Here is a 14,587-nt window from a genome sequence, read left to right on the forward strand (position 1 = left end):
TACCAGTGTGGGAAAAAGTGTCTGGGAATCCGTGGTGCGGTTGACTTTTTATTATGTTGTTTAGATTTTGTTTCACAATCGATTAAAAAGGACTATGGATTAAAGCATTTAATGTCAATGGCCATTCTAAGATGAATGTGCCTGCTCTCGTTAGATCGCAGAAGTTACACAGCTTAACGTCTCGCTAGTGCCAGTGTGGGAGACTGTCTGGGAATCCGTGGTGCGGTTGACATTTTATTATGTCGTTTAGATTTTGTTTCACAATAGATTAAATAGGACTATGGATTAAAGGATTTAATGTCAATGGCCATTCTAAGCTGAATGTGCCTGCTCTCGTCAGATCGCAGAAGTTACACAGCTTAAGTCCTCGCTAGTACCAGTGTGGGAATCCGTGGTGCGGTTGAATTTTTATTATGTCGTTTAGATTTTGTTTCACAATCGATTAAAAAGGACTATGGATTAAATCATTTAATGTCAACGGCCATTCTAAGCTGAATGTCCCTGCTCTCGTCAGATCGCAGAAGTTACACAGCTTTAAGGCCTCGCTAGTACCAGTGTGGGAGACTGTCTGGGAATCCATGGTGCGGTTGACTTTTTATTATGTCGTTTAGATTTTGTTTCACAATCGATTAAAAAGGACTATGGATTAAAGGATTTAATGTCAATGGCCATTCTAAGCTGAATGTGCCTGCTCTCGTCAGATCGCAGAAGTTACACAGCTTAAGGCCTCGCTAGTAACAGTGTGGGAGACTGTCTGGGAATCCGTGGTGCGGTTGAATTTTTATTATGTCGTTTAGATTTTGTTTCACAATAGATTAAATAGGACTATGGATTAAAGCATTTAACGTCAATGGCCATTCTAAGCTGAATGTGCCTGCTCTCGTCAGATCGCAGAAGTTACACAGCTTAAGGCCTCGCTAGTACCAGTGTGGGAGACTGTCTGGGAATCCGTGGTGCGGTTGAATTTTTATTATGTCGTTTAGATTTTGTTTCACAATCGATTAAAAAGGACTATGGATTAAAACATTTAATGTCAATGGCAATTCTAAGCTTAATGTCCCTGCTCTCGTCAGATTGCAGAAGTTACACAGCTTAAGGCCTCGCTAGTACCAGTGTGGGAGACTGTCTGGGAATCCGTGGTGCAGTTGACTTTTTATTATGTCGTTTAGATTTTGTTTCACAATCGATTAAAAAGGACTATGGATTAAAGCATTTTTTGATGTCAATGGCCATTCTAAGCTGAATGTGAATGCTCTCGTCAGATCGCAATAGTTACACAGCTTAAGGCCTCGCTAGTACCAGTGTGGGAGACTGTCTGGGAATCCGTGGTGCGTTTGACTTTTTATTATGTCGTTTAGATTTTGTTTCACAATCGATTAAAAAGGACTATGGATTAACGAATTTTATGCCAATGGCCATTCTAAGCTGAATGTGCCTGCTCTCGTTAGATCGCAGAAGTTACACAGCTTAACGCCTCGCTAGTACTAGTGTGGGAGACTGTCTGGGAATCCGTGGTGCGGTTGACTTTTTATTATGTCGTTTAGATTTTGTTTCACAATAGATTAAATAGGACTATGGATTAAAGCATTTAACGTCAATGGCCATTCTAAGCTGAATGTCCCTGCTCTCGTCAGATCGCAGAAGTTGCACAGCTTAAGGCCTCGCTAGTACAAGTGTGGGAGACTGTCTGGGAATCCGTGGTGCGGTTGACTTTTTATTATGTTGTTTAGATTTTGTTTCACAATAGATTAAATAGGACTATGGATTAAGGCTTTTAATGTCAATGGCCATTCTAAGCTGAATGTGCCTGCTATCGTCAGATCGCAGAAGTTACACAGTTTATGGCCTTGCTAGTACCAGTGTGGGAGACTGTCTGGGAATCCGTGGTGCGGTTGACTTTTTATTATGTCGTTTAGATTTTGTTTCACAATCGATTAAAAAGGACTATGGATTAACGCATTTAATGTCAATGGCCATTCTAAGCTGAATGTGCCTGCTCTCGTTAGATCGCTGAAGTTACACAGCTTAACGCCTCGCTAGTACTAGTGTGGGAGACTGTCTGGGAATCCGTGGTGCAGTTGACTTTTTATTATGTCGTTTAGATTTTGTTTCACAATAGATTAAATAGGACTATGGATTAAAGCAATTAACGTCAATGGCAATTCTAAGCTGAATGTCCCTGCTCTCGTCAGATCGCAGAAGTTGCACAGCTTAAGGCCTCGCTAGTACAAGTGTGGGAGACTGTCTGGGAATCCGTGGTGCGGTTGACTTTTTATTATGTTGTTTAGATTTTGTTTCACAATAGATTAAATAGGACTATGGATTAAGGCTTTTAATGTCAATGGCCATTCTAAGCTGAATGTGCCTGCTATCGTCAGATCGCAGAAGTTACACAGTTTATGGCCTTGCTAGTACCAGTGTGGGAGACTGTCTGGGAATCCGTGGTGCGGTTGACTTTTTATTATGTCGTTTAGATTTTGTTTCACAATCGATTAAAAAGGACTATGGATTAAAGCATTTAATGTCAATGGCCATTCTAAGCTGAATGTGCCTGCTCTCGTTAGATCGCTGAAGTTACTCAGCTTGACGCCTCGCTAGTACCAGTGTGGGAGACTGTCTGGGAATCCGTGGTGCGGTTGAATTTTTATCATGTCGTTTAGATTTTGTTTCACAATCGATTAAAAAGGACTATGGATTAAATCATTTAATGTCAATGGCCATTCTAAGCTGAATGTGCCTGCTCTCGTCAGATCACAGAAGTTACACAGCTTAAGGCCTCGCTAGTACCAGTGTGGGAGACTGTCTGGGAATCCGTGGTGCGGTTGACTTTTTATTATGTCGTTTAGATTTTGTTTCACAATCGATTAAAAAGGACTATGGATTAAAGCATTTAATGTCAATGGCCATTCTAAGCTGAATGTGCATGCTCTCGTCAGATCGCAGAAGTTACACAGCTTAAGGCCTCGGTAGTACTAGTGTGGGAGACTGTCTGGGAATCCGTGGTGCGGTTGACTTTTTATTATGTCGTTTAGATTTTGTTTCACAATAGATTAAATAGGACTATAGATTAAAGCATTTAACGTCAATGGCCATTCTAAGCTGAATGTGCCTGCTCTCGTCAAAACGCAGAAGTTACACAGCTTAAGGCCTCGCTAGTACCAGTGTGGGAGACTGTCTGGGAATCCGTGGTGCGGTTGCATTTTTATTATGTCGTTTAGATTTTGTTTCACAATCGATTAAAAAGGACTATGGATTATAGCATTTAATATCAATGGCCATTCTAAGCTGAATGTCCCTGCTCTCGTCAGATCGCAGAAGTTACACAGCTTAAGGCCTCGCTAGTACCAGTGTGGGAGACTGTCTGGGAATCCGTGGTGCGGTTGACTTTTTATTATGTTGTTTAGATTTTGTTTCACAATAGATTAAATAGGACTATGGATTAAGGCTTTTAATGTCAATGGCCATTCTAAGCTGAATGTGCCTGCTCTCGTCAGATCGCAGAAGTTACACAGCTTAAGGCCTCGCTAGTACCAGTGTGGGAGACTGTCTGGGAATCCGTGGTGTGGTTGACTTTTTATTATGTTGTTTAGATTTTGTTTCACAATAGATTAAAAAGGACTATGGATTAAATCATTTAATGTCAATGGCCATTCTAAGCTGAATGTCCCTTCTCTCGTCAGATCGCAGAAGTTACACAGCTTAAGGCCTCGCTAGTACCAGTGTGGGAGACTGTCTGGGAATCCGTGGTGCGGTTGACTTTTTATTATGTTGTTTAGATTTTGTTTCACAATAGATTAAATAGGACTATGGATTAAAGCTTTTAATGTCAATGGCCATTCTAAGCTGAATGTGCCTGCTCTCGTCAGATCGCAGAAGTTACACAGCTTAAGGCCTCGCTAGTACCAGTGTGGGAGACTGTCTGGGAATCCGTGGTGCGGTTGACTCTTTATTATGTTGTTTAGATTTTGTTTCACAATAGATTAAATGGGACTATGGATTAAGGCTTTTAATGTCAATTGCCATTCTAAGCTGAATGTGCCTGCTCTCGTCAGATCGCAGAAGTTACACAGCTTAAGGCCTCGCTAGTACCAGTGTGGGAGACTGTCTGGGAATCCGTGGTGCGGTTGACTTTTTATTATGTCGTTTAGATTTTGTTTCACAATAGATTAAATAGGACTATGGATTAAAGCATTTAACGTCAATGGCTATTCTAAGCTGAATGTGCCTGCTCTCGTCAGAACGCAGAAGTTACACAGCTTAAGGCCTCACTAGTATCATTGTGGGAGACTGTCTGGGAATCCGTGGTGTGGTTGAATTTTTATTATGTCGTTTAGATTTTGTTTCACAATCGATTAAAAAGGACTATGGATTAAAGCATTTAATGTCAATGCCCATTCTAAGCTGAATGTCCCTGCTCTCGTCAGATCGCAGAAGTTACACAGCTTAAGTCCTCGCTAGTACCAGTGTGGGAGACTGTCTGGGAATCCGTGGTGCGGTTGACTTTTTATTATGTCGTTTAGATTTTGTTTCACAATAGATTAAATAGGACTATAGATTAAAGCATTTAACGTCAATGGCCATTCTAAGCTGAATGTGCCTGCTCTCGTCAGAACGCAGAAGTTACACAGCTTAAGGCCTCGCTAGTACCAGTGTGGGAGACTGTCTGGGAATCCGTGGTGCGATTGAATTTTTATTATGTCGTTTAGATTTTGTTTCACAATCGATTAAAAAGGACTATGGAATATAGCATTTTATGTCAATGGCCATTCTAAGCTGAATGTCCCTGCTCTCGTCAGATCGCAGAAGTTACACAGCTTAAGGCCTCGCTAGTACCAGTGTGGGAGACTGTCTGGGAATCCGTGGTGCGGTTGACTTTTTATTATGTTGTTTAGATTTTGTTTCACAATAGATTAAATAGGACTATGGATTAAGGCTTTTAATGTCAATGGCCATTCTAAGCTGAATGTGCCTGCTATCGTCAGATCGCAGAAGTTACACAGCTTATGGCCTTGCTAGTACCAGTGTGGGAGACTGTCTGGGAATCCGTGGTGTGGTTGTCTTTTTATTATGTCGTTTAGATTTTGTTTCACAATCGATTAAAAAGGACTATGGATTAAAGCATTTAATGTCAATGGCCATTCTAAGCTGAATGTGCCTGCTCTCGTTAGATCGCTGAAGTTACACAGCTTAACGCCTCGCTAGTACCAGTGTGGGAGACTGTCTGGGAATCCGTGGTGCGGTTGAATTTTTATTATGTCGTTTAGATTTTGTTTCACAATCGATTAAAAAGGACTATGGATTAAATCATTTAATGTCAATGGCCATTCTAAGCTGAAAGTCCCTGCCCTCGTCAGATCGCAGAAGTTACACAGCTTAAGGCCTCGCTAGTACCAGTGTGGGAGACTGTCTGGGAATCCGTGGTGCGGTTGAATTTTTATTATGTCGTTTAGATTTTGTTTCACAATCGATTAAAAAGGACTATGGATTAAAGCATTTAATGTCAATGGCCATTCCAAGCTGAATGTCCCTGCTCTCGTCAGATCGCAGAAATTACACAGCTTTAAGTCCTCGCTAGTACCAGTGTGGGAGACTGTCTGGGAATCCATGGTGCGGTTGACTTTTTATTATGTCGTTTAGATTTTGTTTCACAATCGATTAAAAAGGACTATGGATTAAAGGATTTAATGTCAATGGCCATTCTAAGCTGAATGTGCCTGCTCTCGTCAGATCGCAGAAGTTACACAGCTTAAGGCCTCGCTAGTACCAGTGTGGGAGACTGTCTGGGAATCCGTGGTGCGGTTGACTTTTTATTATGTCGTTTAGATTTTGTTTCACTTTCGATTAAAAAGGACTATGGATTAAAGCCTTTAATGTTAATGGCCATTCTAAGCTGAATGTGCCTGCTCTCGTTAGATCGCAGAAGTTAAACAGCTTAACGCCTCGCTAGTACCAGTGTGGGAGACTGTCTGGGAATCCGTGGTGCAGTTGACTTTTTATAATGTCGTTTAGATTTTGTTTCACAATAGATTAAATAGGACTATGGATTAAAGCATTTAACGTCAATGGCCATTCTAAGCTGAATGTGCCTGCTCTCGTCGGATTGCAGAAGTTACACAGCTTAAGGCCTCGCTAGTACCAGTGTGGGAGACTGTCTGGGAATCCGTGGTGCGTTTGACTTTTTATTATGTCGTTTAGATTTTGTTTCACAATCGATTAAAAAGGACTATGGATTAAAGCATTTAATGCCAATGGCCATTCTAAGCTGAATGTGCCTGCTCTCGTTAGATCGCAGAAGTTACACAGCTTAACGCCTCGCTAGTACTAGTGTGGGAGACTGTCTGGGAATCCGTGGTGCGGTTGACTTTTTATTATGTCGTTTAGATTTTGTTTCACAATAGATTAAATAGGACTATGGATTAAAGCATTTAACGTCAATGGCCATTCTAAGCTGAATGTCCCTGCTCTCGTCAGATCGCAGAAGTTGCACAGCTTAAGGCCTCGCTAGTACCAGTGTGGGAGACTGTCTGGGAATCCGTGGTGCGGTTTTCTTTTTATTATGTAGTTTAGATTTTGTTTCACAATAGATTAAATAGGACTATGGATTAAAACATTTAACGCCAATGGCCATTCTAAGCTGAATGTGCCTGCTCTCGTCAGAACGCAGAAGTTACACAGCTTAAGGCCTCGCTAGTACCAGTGTGGGAGACTGTCTGGGAATCCGTGGTGCGGTTGCCTTTTTATTATGTCGTTTAGATTTTGTTTCACAATCGATTAAAAAGGACTATGGATTAAAACATTTAGTGTCAATGGCCGTTCTAAGCTGAATGTGCCTGCTCTCGTCAGATTGCAGAAGTTACACAGCTTAAGGCCTCGCTAGTACCAGTGTGGGAGACTGTCTGGGAATCAGTGGTGCGGTTGACTTTTTATTATGTCGTTTAGATTTTGTTTCACAGTAGATTAAATAGGACTATGGATTAAAGCATTTAACGTCAATGGCCATTCTAAGCTGAATGTGCCTGCTCTCGTCAGATCGCAGAAGTTACACAGCTTAAGGCCTCGCTAGTACCAGTGTGGGAGACTGTCTGGGAATCCGTGGTGCGGTTTAATTTTTATTATGTCGTTTAGATTTTGTTTCACAATCGATTAAAAAGGACTATGGATTAAAGCATTTAGTGTCAATGGCCATTCTAAGCTGAATGTGCCTGCTCTCGTCAGATCGCAAAAGTTACACAGCTTAAGGCCTCGCTAGTACCAGTGTGGGAGACTGTCTGGGAATCCGTGGTGCGGTTGACTTTTTATTATGTCGTTTAGATTTTGTTTCACAATCGATTAAAAAGGACTATGGATTAAAGCATTTAATGTCAATGGCCATTCTAAGCTGAATGTGCCTGCTCTCGTCAGATCGCAGAAGTTACACAGCTTAACGCCTCGCTAGTACCAGTGTGAGAGACTGTCTGGGAATCCGTGGTGCGGTTGACTTTTTATTATGTCGTTTAGATTTTGTTTCACAATAGATTAAATAGGACTATGGATTAAAGCATTTAATGTCAATGGCCATTCTAAGCTGAATGTGCCTGCTCTCGTCAGATCGCAGAAGTTACACAGCTTAAGGCCTCGCTAGTACCAGTGTGGGAGACTGTCTGGGAATCCGTGGTGCGGTTGAATTTTTATTATGTCGTTTAGATTTTGTTTCACAATCGATTAAAAAGGACTATGGATTAAAGCATTTAATGTCAATGGCCATCCTAAGCAGAATGTCCCTGCTCTGGTCAGATTGCAGAAGTTACACAGCTTAAGGCCTCGCTAGTACCAGTGTGGGAGACTGTCTGGGAATCCATGGTGCGGTTGACTTTTTATTATGTCGTTTAGATTTTGTTTCACAATCGATTAAAAAGGACTATGGATTAAAGCATTTTTTGATGTCAATGGCCATTCTAAGCTGAATGTACCTGCTCTCGTCAGATCGCAGAAGTTACACAGCTTAAGGCCTCGCTAGTACCAGTGTGGGAGACTGTCTGGGAATCCGTGGTGCGGTTGACTTTTTATTATGTCGTTTAGATTTTGTTTCACAATCGATTAAAAAGTACTATGGATTAAAGCATTTAATATCAATGGCCATTCTAAGCTGAATGTGCCTGCTCTCGTCAGATCGCAGAAGTTACACAGCTTAAGGCCTCGCTAGTACCAGTGTGGGAGACTGTCTGGGAATCCGTGGTGCGGTTGAATTTTTATTATGTCGTTTAGATTTTGTTTCACAATCGATTAAAAAGTACTATGGATTAAAGCATTTAATATCAATGGCCATTCTAAGCTGAATGTGCCTGCTCTCGTCAAATCGCAGAAGTTACACAGCTTAAGGCCTCGCTAGTACCAGTGTGGGAGACTGTCTGAGAATCCGTGGTGCGGTTGACTTTTTATTATGTTGTTTAGATTTTGTTTCACAATCGATTAAAAAGTACTATGGATTAAAGCATTTAATGTCAATGGCCATTCTAAGCTGAATGTGCCTGCTCTCGTCAGATCGCAGAAGTTACACAGCTTAAGGCCTCGCTAGTACAAGTGTGGGAGACTGTCTGGGAATCCGTGGTGCGGTTGACTTTTTATTATGTCGTTTAGATTTTGTTTCACAATAGATTAAATAGGACTATGGATTAAAGCATTTAACGTCAATGGCCATTCTAAGCTGAATGTGCCTGCTCTGGTCAGAACGCAGAAGTTACACAGCTTAAGGCCTCGCTAGTACCAGTGTGGGAGACTGTCTGGGATTCCGTGGTGCGGTTGACTTTTTATTATGTTGTTTAGATTTTGTTTCACAATAGATTAAATAGGACTATGGATTAAGGCTTTTAATGTCAATGTTCATTCTAAGCTGAATGTGCCTGCTCTCGTCAGATCGCAGAAGTTACACAGCTTAAGGCCTCGGTAGTACCAGTGTGGGAGACTGTCTGGGAATCCGTGGTGCGGTTGACTTTTTATTATGTCGTTTAGATTTTGTTTCACAATCGATTAAAAAGGACTATGGATTAAAGCATTTTTTTGATGTCAATGGCCATTCTAAGCTGAATGTGCTTGCTCTCGTCAGATCGCAGAAGTTACACAGCTTAAGGCCTCGCTAGTACCAGTGTGGGAGACTGTCTGGGAATCCGTGGTGCGGTTGACTTTTTATTATGTCGTTTAGATTTTGTTTCACAATCGATTAAAAAGTACTATGGATTAAAGCATTTAATGTCAATGGCCATTCTAAGCTGAATGTGCCTGCTCTCGTCAGATCGCAGAAGTTACACAGCTTAAGGCCTCGCTAGTACCAGTGTGGGAGACTGTCTGGGAATCCGTGGTGCGGTTGACTTTTTATTATGTCGTTTAGATTTTGTTTCACAATAGATTAAATAGGACTATGGATTAAAGCATTTAACGTCAATGGCCATTCTAAGCTGAATGTGCCTGCTCTGGTCAGAATGCAGAAGTTACACAGCTTAAGGCCTCGCTAGTACCAGTGTGGGAGACTGTCTGGGAATCCGTGGTGCGGTTGAATTTTTATTATGTCGTTTAGATTTTGTTTCACAATCGATTAAAAAGGACTATGGATTAAAGCCTTTAATGTCAATGGCCATTCTAAGCTGAATGTCCCTGCTCTCGTCAGATCGCAGAAGTTACACAGCTTAAGGCCTCCTTAGTACCAGTGTGGGAGACTGTCTGGGAATCCGTGGTGCGGTTGACCTTTTTATTATGTCGTTTAGATTTTGTTTCACAATCGATTAAAAAGGACTATGGATTAAAGCATTTAATGTCAATGGCCATTCTAAGCTGAATGTGCCTGCTCTCGTCAGATCGCAGAAGTTACACAGCTTAAGGCCTCGCTAGTACCAGTGTGGGAGACTGTCTGGGAATCCGTGGTGAAGTTGACTTTTTATTATGTCGTTTAGATTTTGTTTCACAATAGATTAAATAGGACTATGGATTAAAGCATTTAACGTCAATGGCCATTCTAAGCTGAATGTGCCTGCTCTCGTCAGAACGCAGAAGTTACACAGCTTAAGGCCTCGCTAGTACCAGTGTGGGAGACTGTCTGGGAATCCGTGGTGCGGTTGAATTTTTATTATGTCGTTTAGATTTTGTTTCACAATCGATTAAAAAGGACTATGGATTAAAGCATTTAATGTCAATGGCCATTCTAAGCTGAATGTGCCTGCTCTCGTCAGATCGCAGAAGTTACACAGCTTAAGGCCTCGCTAGTACCAGTGTGGGAGACTGTCTGGGAATCCGTGGTGCGGTTGACTTTTTATTATGTCGTTTAGATTTTGTTTCACAATCGATTAAAAAGGACTATGGATTAAAGCCTTTAATGTCAATGGCCATTCTAAGCTGGATGTGCCTGCTCTCGTTAGATCGCAGAAGTTACACAGCTTAACCCCTCGATAGTACCAGTGTGGGAGACTGTCTGGGAATCCGTGGTGCGGTTGACTTTTTATTATGTCGTTTAGATTTTGTTTCACAATCGATTAAAAAGGACTATGGATTAAAGCCTTTAATGTCAATGGCCATTCTAAGCTGGATGTGCCTGCTCTCGTTAGATCGCAGAAGTTACACAGCTTAACGCCTCGATAGTACCAGTGTGGGAGACTGTCTGGGAATCCGTGGTGCGGTTGACTTTTTTTTATGTCGTTTAGATTTTGTTTCACAATAGATTTAATAGGACTATGGATTAAAGCATTTAACGTCAATGGCCATTCTAAGCTGAATGTGCCTGCTCTCGTCAGATCGCAGAAGTTACACAGCTTAAGGCCTCGCTAGTACCATTGTGGGAGACTGTCTGGGAATCCGTGGTGCGGTCGAATTTTTATTATGTCGTTTAGATTTTGTTTCACAATCGATTAAAAAGGACTATGGATTAAAGCATTTAATGTCAATGGCCATTCTAAGCTGAATGTCAATGGCCATTCTAAGCTGAATGTCCCTGCTCTCGTCAGATCGCAGAAGTTACACAGGTTAAGGCCTCGCTAGTACCAGTGTGGGAGACTGTCTGGGAATCCATGGTGCGGTTGACTTTTTATTATGTCGTTTAGATTTTGTTTCACAATCGATTAAAAAGGACTATGGATTAAAGCATTTAATGTCAATGGCCATTCTAAGCTGAATGTGCCTGCTCTCGTCAGATCGCAGAAGTTACACAGCTTAAGGCCTCGCTAGTACCAGTGTGGGAGACTGTCTGGGAATCCGTGGTGCGGTTGAATTTTTATTATGTCGTTTAGATTTTGTTTCACAATCGATTAAAAAGGACTATGGATTAAAGCTTTTAATGTCAATGGCCATTCTAAGCTGAATGTGCCTGCTCTCGTCAGATCGCAGAAGTTACACAGCTTAAAGCCTCGCTAGTACCAGTGTGGGAGACTGTCTGGGAATCCGTGATGCGGTTGACTTTTTATTATGTCGTTTAGATTTTGTTTCACAATAGATTAAATAGGACTATGGATTAAATCATTTAACGTCAATGGCCATTCTAAGCTGAATGTGCCTGCTCTCGTCAGATCGCAGAAGTTACACAGCTTAAGGCCTCGCTAGTACCAGTGTGGGAGACTGTCTGGGAATCCGTGGTGCGGTTGAATTTTTATTATGTCGTTTAGATTTTGTTTCACAATCGATTAAAAAGGACTATGGATTAAAGCATTTAATGTCAATGGCCATTCTAAGCTGAATGTGCCTGCTCTCGTCAGATCGCAGAAGTTACACAGCTTAAGGCCTCGCTAGTACCAGTGTGGGAGACTGTCTGGGAATCCGTGGTACGGTTGACTTTTTATTATGTTGTTTAGATTTTGTTTCACAATAGATTAAATAGGACTATGGATTAAGGCTTTTAATGTCAATGGCCATTCTAAGCTGAATGTGCCTGCTCTCGTCAGATCGCAGAAGTTACACAGCTTAAGGCCTCGCTAGTACCAGTGTGGGAGACTGTCTGGGAATCCGTGGTACGGTTGACTTTTTATTATGTTGTTTAGATTTTGTTTCACAATAGATTAAAAAGGACTATGGATTAAGGCTTTTAATGTCCATGGCCATTCTAAGCTGAATGTGCCTGCTCTCGTCAGATCGCAGAAGTTACACAGCTTAAGGCCTCGCTAGTACCAGTGTGGGAGACTGTCTGGGAATCCGTGGTGCGGTTGACCTTTTATTATCTCGTTTAGATTTTGTTTCACAATAGATTAAATAGGACTATGGATTAAAGCATTTAACGTCAATGGCCATTCTAAGCTGAATGTGCCTGCTCTTGTCAGAACGCAGAAGTTACACAGCTTAAGGCCTCGCTAGTACCAGTGTGGGAGACTGTCTGGGAATCCGTGGTGCGGTTGAATTTTTATTATGTCGTTTAGATTTTGTTTCACAATCGATTAAAAAGGACTATGGATTAAAGCATTTAATGTCAATGGCCATTCTAAGCTGAATGTCCCTGCTCTCGTCAGATCGCAGAAGTTACACAGCTTAAGTCCTCGCTAGTACCAGTGTGGGAGACTGTCTGGGAATCCGTGGTGCGGTTGACTTTTTATTATGTCGTTTAGATTTTGTTTCACAATCGATTAAAAAGGACTTTGGATTAAAGCATTTAATGTCAGTGGCCATTCTAAGCTGAATGTGCCTGCTCTCGTCAGATCGCAGAAGTTACAAAGCTTAAGGCCTCGCTAGTACCAGTGTGGGAGACTGTCTGGGAATCCGTGGTGCGGTTGACTTTTTATTATGTTGTTTAGATTTTGTTTCACAATAGATTAATTAGGACTATGGATTAAGGCTTTTAATGTCAATGGCCATTCTAAGCTGAATGTGCCTGCTCTCGTCAGATCGCAGAAGTTACACAGCTTAAGGCCTCGCTAGTACCAGTGTGGGAGACTGTCTGGGAATCCGTGGTGCGGTTGACTTTTTATTATGTCGTTTAGATTTTGTTTCACAATCGATTAAAAAGGACTATGGATTAAAGCATTTAATGTCAATGGCCATTCTAAGCTGAATGTCCCTGCTCTCGTCAGATCGCAGAAGTTACACAGCTTAAGGCCTCGCTAGTACCAGTGTGGGAGACTGTCTGGGAATCCGTGGTGCGGTTGACTTTTTATTATGTCGTTTAGATTTTGTTTCACAATCGATTAAAAAGGACTATGGATTAAAGCATTCAATGTCAATGGCCATTCTAAGCTGAATGTGCCTGCACTCGTCAGATCGCAGAAGTTACACAGCTTAAGGCCTCGCTAGTACCAGTGTGGGAGACTGTCTGGGAATCCGTGGTGCGGTTGACTTTTTATTATGTCGTTTAGATTTTGTTTCACAATCGATTAAAAATGACTATGGATTAAAGCATTTAATGTCAATGGCCATTCTAAGCTGAATGTGCCTGCTTTCGTCAGATCGCAGAAGTTACACAGCTTAAGGCCTCGCTAGTACCAGTTTGGGAGACTGTCTGGGAATCCGTGGTGCGGTTGACTTTTTATTATGTCGTTTAGATTTTGTTTCACAATCGATTAAAAAGGACTATGGATTAAAACATTTAATGTCAATGGCCATTCTAAGCTGGATGTGCCTGCTCTCGTTAGATCGCAGAAGTTACACAGCTTAACGCCTCGCTACTACCAGTGTGGGAGACTGTCTGGGAATCCGTGGTGCGGTTGACTTTTTATTATGTCGTTTAGATTTTGTTTCACAATCGATTAAAAAGGACTATGGATTAAAGCATTTAATGTCAATGGCCATTCTAAGCTGAATGTCCCTGCTGTCGTCAGATCGCAGAAGTTACACAGCTTAAGGCCTCGCTAGTACCAGTGTGGGAGACTGTCTGGGAATCCGTGGTGCGGTTGACTTTTTATTATGTCGTTTAGATTTTGTTTCACAATCGATTAAAAAGGACTATGGATTAAAGGATTTAATGTCAATGGCCATTCTAAGCTGAATGTGCCTGCTCTCGTCAGATCGCAGAAGTTACACAGCTTAATGCCTCGCTAGTACCAGTGTGGGAGACTGTTTGTGAATCCGTGGTGCGGTTGACTTTTTATTATGTTGTTTAGATTTTGTTTCACAATAGATTAAATAGGACTATGGATTAAGGCTTTTGATGTCAATGGCCATTCTAAGCTGAATGTGCCTGCTCTCGTCAGATCGCAGAAGTTACACAGCTTAAGGCCTCGCTAGTACCATTGTGGGAGACTGTCTGGGAATCCGTGGTGCGGTCGAATTTTTATTATGTCGTTTAGATTTTGTTTCACAATCGATTAAAAAGGACAATGGATTAAAGCATTTAATGTCAATGGCCATTCTAAGCTGAATGTGCGTGCTCTCGTCAGATCGCAGAAGTTACACAGCTTAAGGCCTCGCTAGTACCAGTGTGGGAGACTGTCTGGGAATCCGTGGTGCGGTTGAATTTTTATTATGTCGTTTAGATTTTGTTTCACAATCGATTAAAAAGGACTATGGATTAAAGCTTTTAATGTCAATGGCCATTCTAAGCTGAATGTGCCTGCTCTCGTCAGATCGCAGAAGTTACACAGCTTAAAGCCTCGCTAGTACCAGTGTGGGAGACTGTCTGGGAATCCGTGGTGCGGTTGACTTTTTATTA

General features: G+C 41.6%; 64 pseudogenes; all 64 read left to right on the forward strand.

The window, feature by feature from the left end:
• Nucleotides 1–473: 473 nt before the first annotated feature.
• LOC142673951 (5S ribosomal RNA) lies at nt 474–593 on the forward strand (annotated as a pseudogene).
• A 67-nt stretch (nt 594–660) lies between these two features.
• On the forward strand, nt 661–779 carry LOC142673881 (5S ribosomal RNA; annotated as a pseudogene).
• A 67-nt stretch (nt 780–846) lies between these two features.
• Nucleotides 847–965, forward strand: LOC142673200 (5S ribosomal RNA; annotated as a pseudogene).
• A 67-nt stretch (nt 966–1,032) lies between these two features.
• On the forward strand, nt 1,033–1,151 carry LOC142673981 (5S ribosomal RNA; annotated as a pseudogene).
• Nucleotides 1,152–1,407: 256 nt separating this feature from the next.
• LOC142673997 (5S ribosomal RNA) lies at nt 1,408–1,526 on the forward strand (annotated as a pseudogene).
• Nucleotides 1,527–1,593: 67 nt separating this feature from the next.
• Nucleotides 1,594–1,712, forward strand: LOC142673991 (5S ribosomal RNA; annotated as a pseudogene).
• Nucleotides 1,713–1,965: 253 nt separating this feature from the next.
• Nucleotides 1,966–2,084, forward strand: LOC142674079 (5S ribosomal RNA; annotated as a pseudogene).
• Nucleotides 2,085–2,709: 625 nt separating this feature from the next.
• LOC142673277 (5S ribosomal RNA) lies at nt 2,710–2,828 on the forward strand (annotated as a pseudogene).
• Nucleotides 2,829–2,895: 67 nt separating this feature from the next.
• Nucleotides 2,896–3,014, forward strand: LOC142674482 (5S ribosomal RNA; annotated as a pseudogene).
• A 67-nt stretch (nt 3,015–3,081) lies between these two features.
• Nucleotides 3,082–3,200, forward strand: LOC142674070 (5S ribosomal RNA; annotated as a pseudogene).
• A 67-nt stretch (nt 3,201–3,267) lies between these two features.
• LOC142673311 (5S ribosomal RNA) lies at nt 3,268–3,386 on the forward strand (annotated as a pseudogene).
• A 67-nt stretch (nt 3,387–3,453) lies between these two features.
• LOC142674508 (5S ribosomal RNA) lies at nt 3,454–3,572 on the forward strand (annotated as a pseudogene).
• A 67-nt stretch (nt 3,573–3,639) lies between these two features.
• On the forward strand, nt 3,640–3,758 carry LOC142673807 (5S ribosomal RNA; annotated as a pseudogene).
• Nucleotides 3,759–3,825: 67 nt separating this feature from the next.
• LOC142673587 (5S ribosomal RNA) lies at nt 3,826–3,944 on the forward strand (annotated as a pseudogene).
• A 67-nt stretch (nt 3,945–4,011) lies between these two features.
• LOC142674489 (5S ribosomal RNA) lies at nt 4,012–4,130 on the forward strand (annotated as a pseudogene).
• A 67-nt stretch (nt 4,131–4,197) lies between these two features.
• Nucleotides 4,198–4,316, forward strand: LOC142674181 (5S ribosomal RNA; annotated as a pseudogene).
• Nucleotides 4,317–4,383: 67 nt separating this feature from the next.
• Nucleotides 4,384–4,502, forward strand: LOC142674084 (5S ribosomal RNA; annotated as a pseudogene).
• Nucleotides 4,503–4,569: 67 nt separating this feature from the next.
• Nucleotides 4,570–4,688, forward strand: LOC142674560 (5S ribosomal RNA; annotated as a pseudogene).
• A 67-nt stretch (nt 4,689–4,755) lies between these two features.
• On the forward strand, nt 4,756–4,874 carry LOC142674375 (5S ribosomal RNA; annotated as a pseudogene).
• A 439-nt stretch (nt 4,875–5,313) lies between these two features.
• LOC142673795 (5S ribosomal RNA) lies at nt 5,314–5,432 on the forward strand (annotated as a pseudogene).
• A 254-nt stretch (nt 5,433–5,686) lies between these two features.
• On the forward strand, nt 5,687–5,805 carry LOC142673600 (5S ribosomal RNA; annotated as a pseudogene).
• A 67-nt stretch (nt 5,806–5,872) lies between these two features.
• LOC142673314 (5S ribosomal RNA) lies at nt 5,873–5,991 on the forward strand (annotated as a pseudogene).
• A 253-nt stretch (nt 5,992–6,244) lies between these two features.
• On the forward strand, nt 6,245–6,363 carry LOC142673998 (5S ribosomal RNA; annotated as a pseudogene).
• A 67-nt stretch (nt 6,364–6,430) lies between these two features.
• On the forward strand, nt 6,431–6,549 carry LOC142674231 (5S ribosomal RNA; annotated as a pseudogene).
• A 67-nt stretch (nt 6,550–6,616) lies between these two features.
• LOC142674594 (5S ribosomal RNA) lies at nt 6,617–6,735 on the forward strand (annotated as a pseudogene).
• A 67-nt stretch (nt 6,736–6,802) lies between these two features.
• On the forward strand, nt 6,803–6,921 carry LOC142673962 (5S ribosomal RNA; annotated as a pseudogene).
• A 67-nt stretch (nt 6,922–6,988) lies between these two features.
• On the forward strand, nt 6,989–7,107 carry LOC142673636 (5S ribosomal RNA; annotated as a pseudogene).
• Nucleotides 7,108–7,174: 67 nt separating this feature from the next.
• Nucleotides 7,175–7,293, forward strand: LOC142674633 (5S ribosomal RNA; annotated as a pseudogene).
• Nucleotides 7,294–7,360: 67 nt separating this feature from the next.
• Nucleotides 7,361–7,479, forward strand: LOC142674226 (5S ribosomal RNA; annotated as a pseudogene).
• Nucleotides 7,480–7,546: 67 nt separating this feature from the next.
• Nucleotides 7,547–7,665, forward strand: LOC142673201 (5S ribosomal RNA; annotated as a pseudogene).
• A 256-nt stretch (nt 7,666–7,921) lies between these two features.
• On the forward strand, nt 7,922–8,040 carry LOC142674305 (5S ribosomal RNA; annotated as a pseudogene).
• Nucleotides 8,041–8,107: 67 nt separating this feature from the next.
• Nucleotides 8,108–8,226, forward strand: LOC142673177 (5S ribosomal RNA; annotated as a pseudogene).
• A 67-nt stretch (nt 8,227–8,293) lies between these two features.
• Nucleotides 8,294–8,412, forward strand: LOC142674180 (5S ribosomal RNA; annotated as a pseudogene).
• A 67-nt stretch (nt 8,413–8,479) lies between these two features.
• LOC142674656 (5S ribosomal RNA) lies at nt 8,480–8,598 on the forward strand (annotated as a pseudogene).
• Nucleotides 8,599–8,665: 67 nt separating this feature from the next.
• On the forward strand, nt 8,666–8,784 carry LOC142673944 (5S ribosomal RNA; annotated as a pseudogene).
• A 67-nt stretch (nt 8,785–8,851) lies between these two features.
• Nucleotides 8,852–8,970, forward strand: LOC142673260 (5S ribosomal RNA; annotated as a pseudogene).
• A 71-nt stretch (nt 8,971–9,041) lies between these two features.
• On the forward strand, nt 9,042–9,160 carry LOC142674521 (5S ribosomal RNA; annotated as a pseudogene).
• Nucleotides 9,161–9,227: 67 nt separating this feature from the next.
• LOC142673613 (5S ribosomal RNA) lies at nt 9,228–9,346 on the forward strand (annotated as a pseudogene).
• Nucleotides 9,347–9,413: 67 nt separating this feature from the next.
• On the forward strand, nt 9,414–9,532 carry LOC142674148 (5S ribosomal RNA; annotated as a pseudogene).
• Nucleotides 9,533–9,599: 67 nt separating this feature from the next.
• On the forward strand, nt 9,600–9,718 carry LOC142673258 (5S ribosomal RNA; annotated as a pseudogene).
• A 68-nt stretch (nt 9,719–9,786) lies between these two features.
• Nucleotides 9,787–9,905, forward strand: LOC142673381 (5S ribosomal RNA; annotated as a pseudogene).
• Nucleotides 9,906–9,972: 67 nt separating this feature from the next.
• On the forward strand, nt 9,973–10,091 carry LOC142674532 (5S ribosomal RNA; annotated as a pseudogene).
• Nucleotides 10,092–10,158: 67 nt separating this feature from the next.
• Nucleotides 10,159–10,277, forward strand: LOC142673625 (5S ribosomal RNA; annotated as a pseudogene).
• Nucleotides 10,278–10,530: 253 nt separating this feature from the next.
• On the forward strand, nt 10,531–10,649 carry LOC142673664 (5S ribosomal RNA; annotated as a pseudogene).
• Nucleotides 10,650–10,716: 67 nt separating this feature from the next.
• Nucleotides 10,717–10,835, forward strand: LOC142673702 (5S ribosomal RNA; annotated as a pseudogene).
• Nucleotides 10,836–10,926: 91 nt separating this feature from the next.
• LOC142673874 (5S ribosomal RNA) lies at nt 10,927–11,045 on the forward strand (annotated as a pseudogene).
• A 67-nt stretch (nt 11,046–11,112) lies between these two features.
• LOC142673202 (5S ribosomal RNA) lies at nt 11,113–11,231 on the forward strand (annotated as a pseudogene).
• Nucleotides 11,232–11,298: 67 nt separating this feature from the next.
• On the forward strand, nt 11,299–11,417 carry LOC142674059 (5S ribosomal RNA; annotated as a pseudogene).
• Nucleotides 11,418–11,484: 67 nt separating this feature from the next.
• On the forward strand, nt 11,485–11,603 carry LOC142673203 (5S ribosomal RNA; annotated as a pseudogene).
• Nucleotides 11,604–11,670: 67 nt separating this feature from the next.
• Nucleotides 11,671–11,789, forward strand: LOC142674596 (5S ribosomal RNA; annotated as a pseudogene).
• A 67-nt stretch (nt 11,790–11,856) lies between these two features.
• LOC142674597 (5S ribosomal RNA) lies at nt 11,857–11,975 on the forward strand (annotated as a pseudogene).
• Nucleotides 11,976–12,042: 67 nt separating this feature from the next.
• LOC142674595 (5S ribosomal RNA) lies at nt 12,043–12,161 on the forward strand (annotated as a pseudogene).
• Nucleotides 12,162–12,228: 67 nt separating this feature from the next.
• LOC142673588 (5S ribosomal RNA) lies at nt 12,229–12,347 on the forward strand (annotated as a pseudogene).
• Nucleotides 12,348–12,414: 67 nt separating this feature from the next.
• On the forward strand, nt 12,415–12,533 carry LOC142673422 (5S ribosomal RNA; annotated as a pseudogene).
• Nucleotides 12,534–12,600: 67 nt separating this feature from the next.
• LOC142673565 (5S ribosomal RNA) lies at nt 12,601–12,719 on the forward strand (annotated as a pseudogene).
• Nucleotides 12,720–12,786: 67 nt separating this feature from the next.
• Nucleotides 12,787–12,905, forward strand: LOC142673637 (5S ribosomal RNA; annotated as a pseudogene).
• Nucleotides 12,906–12,972: 67 nt separating this feature from the next.
• LOC142674376 (5S ribosomal RNA) lies at nt 12,973–13,091 on the forward strand (annotated as a pseudogene).
• A 67-nt stretch (nt 13,092–13,158) lies between these two features.
• On the forward strand, nt 13,159–13,277 carry LOC142674632 (5S ribosomal RNA; annotated as a pseudogene).
• A 67-nt stretch (nt 13,278–13,344) lies between these two features.
• LOC142673275 (5S ribosomal RNA) lies at nt 13,345–13,463 on the forward strand (annotated as a pseudogene).
• Nucleotides 13,464–13,716: 253 nt separating this feature from the next.
• On the forward strand, nt 13,717–13,835 carry LOC142673897 (5S ribosomal RNA; annotated as a pseudogene).
• Nucleotides 13,836–13,902: 67 nt separating this feature from the next.
• On the forward strand, nt 13,903–14,021 carry LOC142674035 (5S ribosomal RNA; annotated as a pseudogene).
• A 67-nt stretch (nt 14,022–14,088) lies between these two features.
• On the forward strand, nt 14,089–14,207 carry LOC142673703 (5S ribosomal RNA; annotated as a pseudogene).
• Nucleotides 14,208–14,274: 67 nt separating this feature from the next.
• On the forward strand, nt 14,275–14,393 carry LOC142673697 (5S ribosomal RNA; annotated as a pseudogene).
• A 67-nt stretch (nt 14,394–14,460) lies between these two features.
• LOC142673405 (5S ribosomal RNA) lies at nt 14,461–14,579 on the forward strand (annotated as a pseudogene).
• Nucleotides 14,580–14,587: the final 8 nt, after the last annotated feature.

This window comes from Rhinoderma darwinii (assembly GCF_050947455.1).
Source record: "Rhinoderma darwinii isolate aRhiDar2 chromosome 1 unlocalized genomic scaffold, aRhiDar2.hap1 SUPER_1_unloc_5, whole genome shotgun sequence".
In the NCBI taxonomy this organism is placed as follows: Eukaryota; Metazoa; Chordata; class Amphibia; order Anura; family Rhinodermatidae; genus Rhinoderma; species Rhinoderma darwinii.